The sequence below is a fragment of the Coptis chinensis genome, chromosome 1, assembly GCF_015680905.1.
Source record: "Coptis chinensis isolate HL-2020 chromosome 1, ASM1568090v1, whole genome shotgun sequence".
NCBI classification, from domain to species: Eukaryota; Viridiplantae; Streptophyta; class Magnoliopsida; order Ranunculales; family Ranunculaceae; genus Coptis; species Coptis chinensis.
The window spans coordinates 4,832,954-4,845,211 of NC_141456.1; the positions used below are offsets into that span (position 1 = coordinate 4,832,954).

At 41.1% G+C, this 12,258-nt stretch overlaps 1 long non-coding RNA gene across 1 annotated transcript; it reads right to left on the reverse strand.

Moving 5' to 3' along the window:
• Positions 1–8,905: 8,905 nt before the first annotated feature.
• On the reverse strand, positions 8,906–9,790 carry LOC147521528 (uncharacterized). The gene is made up of 2 exons (XR_015201657.1): positions 9,517–9,790; positions 8,906–9,174 (listed from the first exon to the last, which is right to left on the reverse strand). It is a non-coding gene; the product is annotated as an uncharacterized LOC147521528 (long non-coding RNA).
• Between the last annotated feature and the right edge of the window lie 2,468 nt (positions 9,791–12,258).

Here is a 12,258-nt window from a genome sequence, read left to right on the forward strand (position 1 = left end):
ATGTCTGATTTTGACGATACTCGGTCTGAAAAGGTTCGGGAGGTCTCATTAAGTTATGGTGAGTATGAGAAGGATAAAGAAGAATCGGTGAGTCTTGGGATTCAAGCTGAACCGGATGAGGAAGTTAGGGTAGACGAAGGTAATGTACGATCTGGATCTGCTGGTGTTGTGGCCAGCACGTCAGGTCGTGGTGAGGGTTCGTCGTCAAGTGGGTTGCCCCCTAGGACAGTGGATCGTCGTGCAGCAAGTGTGTTCCCCGACTTGAGGGCAGCTTATGGGATCAACGAACGTTCCCGATCTGAAGATATACGAACCACGGTTGAGTGACAATGTACGGAGTGAGGAATACAACCCGCCGAATGGTGGGGTAATTATTTGTGAGGGCCAGCTGAGAGCGCATATGCAAATACCGTTCTCGAAGTTGGTTTGTGACTTTTTGGCCCATTGTTGGAAGTCTCCATGTCAGTTTGTTGGTAACACCTGGCGACTGTTTAAGGTGTTTGACCTGCTGAATGCAAGTGGTGAATACCACATAGGGGTATCCGACATAATTGAGCATTACGTTGTGAGGCGATCGGGTAATCTCAACTTTAGTTTGTAAACTATGATGATGCGTTCTGCTGTGATTGGCAGTGTCAGCAACGAGGCGTGGACAAAGAGGCCGCTGTTGCTAGTTGGCAACTACTGTGCTAGCGGATGTAGGTTGCAAACTAGGATTTGTAACATATCCGGTGGGTGGGAGTGTGTTGCCTTTGTCGTTTTACTTGGTGATTAACTGTTATTCTAACTAACACGTGTCTTTGCTTTGTTTGTAGACTTTTCTGTAAAGACGCGAACTGATCGGGGGGAGATAGAGAGGTTCGCGCGGTTGACTCGAGCACAGAAACAAGCGAAGCTGCCCGAAGTAGGCCATTTCTTTATAGAAAAGGGTGGTTTTGCGATCCGGGAGAAAAGAAAGGCTCAAAAGACCGGGCTTGAGGTCAGACTAGGAGAAGAGTGATGGAGACTCGTACGAGTGACTTGGTATCTGGGGGAGGAGGGCGGAACCGGGTCAAATTGGCGACATGAGGCGGCCCTCCTCTGGCGGTGCCTGCCTCGGGTTTGCGGTCGAGCTACCGACCTGATGGGGGGTCGATTGATGCTCCGGTAGAGCTGGAGACGGTAGGCTTCCATCCTCGTGCAAGGAGTAGGTCGGAGAAAAGGAGAACCGATGGTTCAGAGCTGCCCGAGTTGCCAAGGTTGCAAGGCATGCTCTGGGTGAGAGCTCCAGCACGGGGGGCGGTTCTGGTGGTGGTCGAGTCGGCGAGACTACTACTCGCAGGAAGCGGGCGAGACCGGAGCAGGTTCTGGACTTGGCTACTTTTGGTGCTGGGTCGGTCCGTCTCTAGTGCTGCGAGAGCCGATCCCTGTGGCGAAGTAGAAGGGTCCCTGTAAAGCTGGTGGGAAGTTGCCTGTGACAGCTGACGACTCGGAGTCACTGTTTGTGTATGTGGATGACAATGGGGTGCAGCGGACCGTGAGGCGGACTGATTGTAGCTTCAGGTCGAGTAAGATATCGGCTTGTCTGCTGGAACAGATAGCTCTGGATGGCAACCGCAAAGAGCTGGATGACAGGGGGATAGCTGATAATCTAAAGCGGATGGAGGTCGCACACTGTCTGGTATGTGGATATGTTCCTCTTTGATGTGCTTGTTCATTTGTGCAAACTACCGCGAATTGATTATTAACATATGTGGGCATCTGTAGCTTGTGAGTGGGTTTCAGAAGCTGAAGGAGATTGTTCAGTTCGCTGAAATAGATAGAGAAACTGTGTTGAAGTTGTCGGACGAGCTGAAGAATGTTCAGGACGCTGCTAAGATGGAGCGCGACGAACTTGAGGAGCTAAAAAAGGCGCACCAAGCTCTTGGTCTGGCCAAGATGCTAAAGGATCTTGGAGGCCGACGAAATTTGAAGAAACTTCTGAGGTCTTTGAGAGAAACGTGCTTTGCAGCGACCGCGGGAAATTGGCAGGTTGAACGACTACGCCATGCACTGCAAGACAGTTGCTCAAGATGCTACGAAAGCTTATGACGACTTGGATGCTGACTTCGTTGATCTGGAAGCGGATTATAAAGCTTTGAAGGAAGAGCATGCTCGTGGGGTTGCTCGTACCTCCGTGGTACAGTCTGAGGAGATCTTTGGTGTTGCTCTTGCCCGTCGTGGTCGCCAAAAGGATGTTGTGCCGCCGAAACCGGTGGTTTTTTGATGTGTTTATGAGTTTAAACTTGGATGGCGTGTCGGTTGTGGTTGAGGGGAGAGACGCTGAAGTGGATGAGTCGCTGGTGGTTGGAGATCTAGCTGTCGTGCCTAGAGATGGCGAACTATAAACTTGTTTTGTTAACTTGCATGCTTGTAAGCTGTGATACAATAGAGCATGGTTTCCTGGGATAACCTGGGCAGTTTGCTTTTCTTGTTTTTATTTGTTACGATACTGAACAACCTGTTGCCCCGTAGTGGTCTGGGGTGGCTATATGTTGTTGAACATTGGTTAGCCGAGTTGGATTTCCTGAGTAGACTCAACAACTTGGCTAAAACGCAAACTGTTGTTTGAGCCTGCCTGAGCGACTCGCTTTTGTTTACATGTTATGTTTGTTGCTCGCTCCTCTGTTTTATTTTTCTTTTGTCTGGTTGAATGTATGAGTGGCGATGTTGCTATATCTGTGTAACTGCGTAGACGATTGCTTGCTAAGGTGGGTGAGTCTAAGTAACTTATAGTCTTTAGCATAACGTCCTATCCTTGATTGACCTTTTAGCGTTGTAGGTCGCATACAGTGAGAGCTAGTGACTCGTACGGGACTGCAGAGATAGTAGGATGTATGTCGTGTCCTTCACTTTGGAGAGCGGAAGCAATTCCGCATGTGCATGACACGTGTAAGAAAATGAGCGGTTAGGTTTGTGCAATGATGGCTGCCAGGTGGCCTGACGTTTGGCGTCTCGATGTAATTATGGTGTACCTAGGGAAGATACGTTATTTCATAATAACTAGAACTGTTCCTAAACTACCAAATGCATTTGCTTGTTTTCTTGCTGGAGCTCCTCTTCTCCATATCGCTGTGTGCCATCTTCGTTACTGCTGACTCAGGTATGTTTCTTTCCTTTGTTGGTTGTGCCTTGTGAAGAGAAGTCTGTGGATTGGTTGCTAACTCGCGTATCGTCAGTCTTGCTTGTAGATTCCTTTATGGCCAGGTGTCGTAAATACAGTAAGGGGGGTGGAAGTTTGAGGGAAACCTCCCCGCTGATAATGGAAGAAATGGAGTTCCATCCTCATGCGCATGGTGACCGAGCTAAAGGCAAGGTTGTTACTGTGGTAGCTACGGGCAAGAAGCGGCCTAGGAGCGCAGGTCGCACAACCGGGGGCGTTGTATTCAGGTCTCCAAGGCAGAGTAACAATACCGATCTGGCTGCAGGAGAACGTTGCGACCTGGGTCAAGGTTGTCATGTCGATAGTGGGAGTTCGCCTCACCGGCTCGGGGATGTGGATAGCGAATTCTACTATGTGGGGAAGACGGGGAAGAAACGTGCTGTGAAACGCTCTGACTGCAGCTTCCATTCGGCGCCCATAGCGACCAGCTTGCTAAAGGGGATCGTGTTGGATGGTGACAAGGCTGAGGTTGAAGATGAAGATATGGATACGTTGTTGCTTGGTGAGCATACCTCTGTTATGTTGTTCGTTCTGTTTTCTGAGTGACTCTGACCTTGGTTTTGTACCTGTAGTTCCTTGCGGGGTACGACAAACTGAAGAAAGCTGTGCAGCATGCCGATACCAATGTCAACTCCCGAGTCGAGCTAGGATGCATGCGAGCTGCGTGGGGAGTTGACAAGAAGAAGCTGGAGGCGATGACTAAAAAATATCGTGACGTTGCTGAGGAGAATGCTAAGCTTGTTGCTGCGATGACTGAACTGCAGGGGAAGCTGGCTGAAGTTACGGAGTATGCCAAAGCAATGTCAGGGGGTCGCACGCAAGGCGCAAGATGTGTACACTACGGCTTGTATCCAATATGCCGAACTGGACGAGGAATACTTCCAGTTGAAGAAGGCACATGGGGATCGTGGTACGGGTATGTGCGTTGTGCTGAGGGCTGCAAGGCACATTCCGTCGACCAATGCTGCCCCAAAGGACAAGCATGTTGTGGCTGACCCCTGATGGTGACTTCTTCCCTTATACTTGTGGCTTTGTCGAGAATTTGTGATTGTGTTGTCTTATTATTCTCTAAGTGTGAGAGTTAAACAATGGAGCTGTGTTTTCGGGCTTGCCTGGGCAGTTCGCCTTTTTGATACATAGAACTGGCTTCCACGAAAGTGGCAGTTCGATTATTTGTCAACGTGTATGAAACACCGATCTGGATTTCCTGGGTAAGAGCTTTAATTTACTAGTAATTAGTAAACATTATTGTTATGTTTTTACGTGAACATCTAAACATCTTCTTCTCTAGATAAAATGTCTTTATTCTTCGTATCAATTTATAATCATATATTTGCTTATAGACATTAATTAGCTATAACCTAACATATTTTGTTACCCCATGTATGACCATGTTATAATAGTGGTATAACATGGTCATACCACTATTATAACATAATATGTTAGGTTATAATAGTCTATAAGCACTATTATAACCATGACATTTTATACCACTATTATAACATATTATGTTATAATATGTTATAATAGTTATAACATATTATAACTACTACTTAAATAAGTAGTATACCTACTACTTATTTGACTGGGAGCGAGTCACTTGAAGTAGCAATGTTGTTTTGAATACACTCAGAATGAGACCAAAACGGGAACAATTCTACAAGCTAGATTGCAACATCGTTGCTTCATATGAACTCACTCATGTCAAGTCTGAAGTGAAAACCTAATTAGCTAGGTAGACTGTGGAAGAGCTTCTCGACAATCATTCTAATGCAGTCTAACATAGTGGATCTTATCGACTCAAGTGGTTTGTCTAAATGGAACAATGAAAGCATTTACCTTAACACCCTTCTGTATAGAGAGTATGATAATCAAGGTCTTGGAGCAGATACATCAAAGCAAATTTATTGGTATGGTTATACTGTCACAGTGTTATTAACAACTCGACGGAAGCTATGCAATACAGAGGGGACTCATTTATAAAAAAAAGTCATTGGATTCCCTCACCAATGAAGGTGAGGTTCCACTTCTCTAGTGGCACTCACTCTTCATTGATAAAACATAGGGTTAACTAGTATTACCCCCCATGTTGATAAAAAACACACGGTCAACCTAATTTTTTTTTTTTTTTTTTGTACTTGAGGGGGGAGATCCCAATTTCCCATTTAGTCGGGGGTGTAATACTAGTTAACCCTAAAATGCAAAGCAATACTTTATGGAGGATGGTGCGGTTGTAACTTCAAGAAACACTCAACAACCTTCTTATTTGTAGTGCTTATATACGTATATATATAGAGTGTCATATATCTAACATTAAAAAAGAAAAAAAATATACGTAAATGTTTTCAAATGAACTCAGGTGAATATAGTCCCCCACCCCTTTTGGGACTATGTTTTCTTGATTTATCAATTTTCCCTAAATTACTATATTTTATAATAAAATTAAGTGGTTAGTCTCAAATCTTAATTTAACTCAATAAAATTATGTTACAATAGATACTTTGATCAATATTCAAAAGTCGATCTTCCACTATCGCCTTAGGGCCTCAAAATATCTTGAGTACTCCTGTGTGTGTCAGTGTGAGAGAGAATTGGGAAGAGATATTCTTATTGGGTAGGAAATTGTTTTTTATTGAGTATAAGGTACAAATCGTGAAATTAGTAAGATCAAATAAAATAATACAACTCATAAAAATAAAACATATAATTACTAAAAGTTGTAATTATTTTATAACAATGCTTTGTAATATCAATGTTTTGAGTGAAAACAATAAAAGACACAAATAATACTTAATGTAATTGTAATATCAATGTTTGAGTTGTTATTTTCAATTTAAACGAGACAAATTGTTTGAACTAAATTGTGTTAAATAAATATAATAATTTGGAATTTCATATAGAAGACACAAATAATACTTTGAGACAGTGCTTTGAGTGAAAACAATAAAAGACACAAATAATACTTAATGTAATTGTAATATCAATGTTTGAGTTGTTATTTTCAATTTAAACGAGACAAATTGTTTGAACTAAATTGTGTTAAATAAATATAATAATTTGGAATTTCATATAGAAGTATAAAACATGCATGTAAGTATTTAAACTCTGAGATATATATTACTCTTCCATACAGAGGATTATAATTGTAATAACGAATTTTATTTAATATGGAAACAATTCATTCTTTATCAAAATGTGCTGACAGTTATAAAAAAATTCTTCTTTAAAAATAATTACTGAGAGGAGGTTAATTACTAATGAATTGTGTTGGAAGCATGCCCAAATTTTATTGCAGGTAGGATATTTATTTTAAAGCCTTAGAGTGTTGTGATTGAATCTCAAAGGAACAAAGTTGATACTGCTCCTATATGTGTAAATTTGAATGAAGTTCCAAAACAACTGTGGACACTTGATGGCATCTCATTTGTGGCTAATTTAGTTGGGGTCTCCATGTTTATGTATGACGCAACTGCACGAAGAAAGAGTCTGGCTCTCTTATGCTAGTGTGTGTAGAAATCCCGGCGACTTTTAAGTACCCAAAAATTGTGAAACTAAAAGTTGGTGGGAGAAAAGTGGTTGTGGGTGTGGAATATACATGGAAACCTTCTTCATGTGAAATTGTAACAAATTTGGTCATGCCACTGCCAACTGCACTTCAAGAGTTAACAGAGTTTGGACAGCAAGAAACCAATAGGGACAAGCTAGTGTTCCAATTTCCAACCTATGTGAGCCCTACTCAAGTAAATGAAGCAGCATTAGCAGTTCAAGAAAGAGGTAATGGTGTTACAAGTATGGAGGAACCTGCTGCGGTTATCCCACATTTTGCTCTACCAAACACTATCATGTGAGAAATGTGAGTACAACTCCTATAAGAGGATCAACACCTCAATTGCAAAGACAAGAAAATAGAGGAAAGGAAACAAATTAAAATGATATATAGCGGCTACATCTTTAACCGAGATAAGGGTTGCTTCTGCACCTAGGATAATGCAAAATGTGAATGTGCCTAGTGGTCATAATAATATTCAATTGGTATCGCCTGGAATGGGGGTATGCACTCACTCTGAGGTACCAGCAACTCAGTCGAATAAGGAAGATCAAGGGGACTGGATGAATGTGGCCGGCAATCACACAACTACTTGTATAACCCAACCAGTAGTTTTTAATCCTAGTGAGCAATTACCATACAATAGAGGCCTTAATATGTATCAAGGCTTGATTGGTGAGGAAGAGGACTTGGATGATGACCTCTTAGGTTCTGAAGATGAGTTGTTTGCAGATGAGCCTCTCATGGCTCCTCCACTAGTGGTGACCACATCCAAAAAACATCAGAAACAAAAGGCTAGTAAGAACAAAGTGGAAGAAGGTAAAGTTCAAGCGCATTCTTCAGGTGAAGTAGAATCTACTCTTGCTATGATGAAGAAGGAGAAGTCACAAATTAAAAACAAAATGATGAAGATAATCTTGAGGACTACACCAAAGAGTTTTGTGAATATACTCTAGGACTCACTTCCTGTGCTTGTGGGCGTTTCTTTTGTGACTACGAGAAAACGCAATCTCATCTTTGAAAGGATCATCCTGAGATAGTGAAGCAATTTATGGCCAGAAATTAGAAGATGAGAGATCATTCCTAGCACTACTTTAGTAAGGACCCTTTGTTGTATGTGTAGTGAGTATTCTCATGTATGTCAGGCTTGATGTATGTAGATAAATCTTGTAAGTCTTTGTGTAGTGAGTCGTAATAATAGGTCTAAAAAGTAGGTGTATAGCACTACTCCTTTTAATATGCTCAACTCTTTGTTAGTTTCAAAACTTTTAATAAAACAGGTCGGTCCTTAACCCATAACCATTTTAAAAAAAAATTTACTAATGAATCATCATGCTGATAAGTGATAACTTGATAAGTACGAATGGTCTCTTCCTAATCAATTCACGCTCACTCTTTTCTTCAACTTTGAAGATAAATTTTTTCATGTTCATAGCTCGTGAGTCAGTTGCATGCAGCTGCTCCATATTATAATATGGGCAATCATGTTATACACATGAAGAGTGAGTGCCACAGGAGAAGTAGAACCTCACCTTCATTTACACCTTCAAGCGGGATAGACACTGATTTGAGAGTGAGACAGTTGTCAATTTGGTAACAGTCAAAAGGAGAAAATGGAACGAGGATATCAAGGCGTTCAATAAAATAAGATAACAAAGTAGTTAGGTGGGCAACGGCCTTCTTCACCTAACTGTACTAGGCAACGGAAATCATGCTAGTATCTTAACCGTTTTGTCAAGTCGTATGACGAAGTGACGGACAGACGTCACTAGAGAAGTAAAGAATTTGTTTTGCAGAGACATGTCCACTGCCAGTTACTGTATCTAGGATCTGCACCAATCTTAGTGTAATTTAAGATAATTTTTTTTCAACTACTCCGAAAAATCTTTTTAAGTGCTCGAAGGAGTCCTGCTACTGGTTGTCAATTTTCGTTTACCTCCTCCCCTTGGTTGGGTTAAAATTAATATTGATAGAAAAAACAGGTGCTATTGTGTTATTGCTAAGGATAAAAATGAGATTACTATTTGTGAAGCAACTCAAAAGATCACTGCTCGGAGTAAAATTGGAATGCCAATATGAACTGATAGGAAATGCGTTAGTAGGGAAGCTAACGTTGTCGCCAACATACGGATAAAATGAGCTCGGCTAAAAGCTGCTGCTGTGCTGCATAAACAATCTTCCAGTACCCACATATTGTATTCTCTGTTTAAGGTTTAATGAGAATTTCGAATTATCATAACAAAAGTCAAACCTTTTAAAAGGCTTAAAATGTTCATATGATGCATCCCTAGTGGAATTGAGTTGATGATGCTCTTCCAAGAAACTGCATTCTGGGATCTGTTGTAGTTCCAGCTATCTCAACCTTCCTCCCAATCTATTTCTTCTTCAGCATCTTCATTGGCTTCAACATTCAAATCATCCAGTATACGAGTACCACTTGTACCACCTGCAGTCAAGTTATGAATCACAACTCAACAAAAATGAAACCAACTTCCCTTCTAGTTTTAGCTGAACCTCAACGTCTATTATTTCAAATGTTGGGAACAGAATTTTGATATGCTGATGCCTGACCAACCAACGTCTATTATTTCAAAGGCGGTGGAGGATCCCCCTTACGCTTGCATTTAGATGAGGGTCATCACCCTGACGTCTTGGGGGAATGCCCTTGCATTTACCTTGATTCCTTGAGTGTAGGGTTTTATCGATATCTCATGCATGATTCATACAATATATACAATTACGTTATACCACATGCATAAAATAGCGCAGCGGAAACAGAAGATCGTACCTTGGTCACAGCTTTCAATTTGAAGTTCCAAGCTTTGATCTACAGGAGAAGATGTTCTTGGCACACTCAAGATCTTCTTCTTCTTAACTTTGCTGGAGTCAAGTTCCAACCACTTAACGGGAAGCAATCTTTTTCACGAACCAAGAACCAAGAACCGACAATGGCTAGGAGGATACCACCTATGGAATCTCCACAAATTACCTGGCTTCTACTTTAGAAAATGTTGGAGGTCGCCATTAAAGGAGAGAGAGCTTTTCTTGTTGTTCGGATGATCAATATGTGAGAGGTGGGGGTCTATTTATAGAGGTTCCCACCTCCTCAATATTGGATAGGATAGAGTCCTATACTTCATCTAACATCGATAGGATAGAGTCATATACTCATCTAATATCCGATAGGATAGAGTCCTATACTCATCTAATATCGATAGGATAGAGTCATATACTCATCTAATATCGATAGGATAGAGTCCTCTACTCATCTAATATCGATAGGATAGAGTCCTATACTCATCTAATATCGATAGGATAGAGTCCTATACTCGGTGGTTTATCCTTATCTTGGTGGGCGTCTATCCAACCTTATTTCCAATATCTCCCACCTCTTCACAACGCGGCGAAGAAGGTTTCTAAGAGAAGCATTTAAGTAGAATGCTTAGCCATTTGTGTGTCTCACACGACAAATGGTTCGTGTGACCCTAGCACACGTATCATGATATCTCGTGGAAGTAGCAAGTCGCAATGAAAAGCCTGACACGGTGATCTACCATGAAAGTGATCTTAAAGAAGATGAATCCGAAAACCTAATATCCGGAGAGTGTGTGTCTAGGAGAACTTTCAATAGTACTGTCTTGAAATCTGATAAGATAGAGACAGAGCCACCATCACCAGAATATACACCAAAAGAGCCCCAAATCCTATTCAGGGATAGGAATGAGGCTCGAACCACTTAAATCTCTCTACATCGATTATGGGGCGATGCTAAGGAACCAAATCCATATGATGTGTCATCGGGGTTTATTTTCCCACCTCACGGGAAAACAGAGGAAGTGGCTAGTAATTTTCAAATGGTGATAGTATGGCGAGGGATGAGGATGACTCCCCTGGGCACCCAGGACGCTTCTATGTTCATGGTTGACTAGATCTGTTTAGTTCTACATTGTTTTTTGAAAGATAGGAAACTCCTTTTTGTAGAAACAATTTTATGAAATGGAAATTTTAAGTAGTAGATTTTTTTTGCATATTCTATGTTATTGATAGTCAAATGCATTAATTTTATTTAATGGCTAGAATCATGCTAGTAGATTATCATGATCATCTCATATGTGAAAATGTGGATTACTTAGATTTGATTTAAGAGATGATTCTTATTCGTAGTATCTTATTTTGGAATTCAAACTTGATAGAATGGCACCCGATGGAAAATCCCCGTTCTGATGCTACCCGAAAAAGGACTTGTTAAACGATAAGAATTACAAACTTTGGTCTAGGAAAGTTAGGCTAATTCCGCGATAGGAAGGTCATTGATGTAATAACCGAGACAAGAGCGTAACCCTACATTTGAAGGATTAACACAAGCCGCTTATATATTTACCATTACTTAAAAAGTACAATGAGTATACAAGCAAAGATAATGTTGCCGAATTGCCATACTTGGCACCATGAGGAATGACTTCATGATGCGGTATGATGGCCTTGGATCGGCTAAAGAGCTATGGAAGCGATAAAAGCGGACCTTGGGGGGTACGACTCATTGCATACCGGTGAGAGGCTACAAATGAGTTTTGACAAATTTATCAAAATTCGCCCCATACCTCTATGACCACAACATTGCATCGCGGTGATGAGAAACATGGTTCTTTGAAGTTAGCCCAAGCGAACAGTCCCGTCAAATGAACAACAAATTCAAGTTGTCATTAGGTTTTACCTAAAACTTGGGAACAATTTAAATCTTATCTTGACGATGACGACAATATCACAAACTTTGCAGTGCAAAGGAAATGTGAAGCTTGAGGAACAAAGGCTTCTCAATGAAAAGCCCATTTGTTCAAACCGAAGCAAATGTTGTCAACTCCAAAAAGAGGAAGGCTCCTTGGAACAAGAAAAGTGGAAAAGGGAAAGGCAAGGAAAAGGCAAAGCCTAACCCACAAAAAAAAGAAACCTAGGAAGTCGATAGACATGACTAGTGTTGAATGCTTCCGTTGTCATCGGATGGGACACTATGCTAGGGCATGTCCTTCTCCCGAGGTGAGTTTTACTTTAAAATCTTGTCGATGTGATAAAATCTTGTCATCTTTGTCGATTCATCACAATATTGGATTGTAGATTCAAAGAAATGACGGACCACATAAGCCGGGATAGGTCCCTGTTTGAAGATTTCCTGAAACTTCCACAAGGAACTTCGGAGAGTCCACATGGGAAACCAAAGTGTAGTTTGATGTTTTGGGCCAATGCACTTGTAGGTTGGATTTTTCGAGTGGGAGATCCATCCTTATTGAAGAAGTACTCTTTGTACCTCAATTAGGAGAAATCTTTTATCGGTTTTGAAATTACTTCAAGAATCCTATGTGTTTAATTTTTCCCGAACTTCGCTTGAGATATCTTTAAATAACAGTTTGATAGGTCATGCTTATTTAATGAATTCTTTTATGACATTACACTTAGCACAAACCCAAGTTTTATGTCTAAAATGGTTGGTTGCCAATTGTGGCATGCTAGACTAGGACATATTGGACCGATGGGA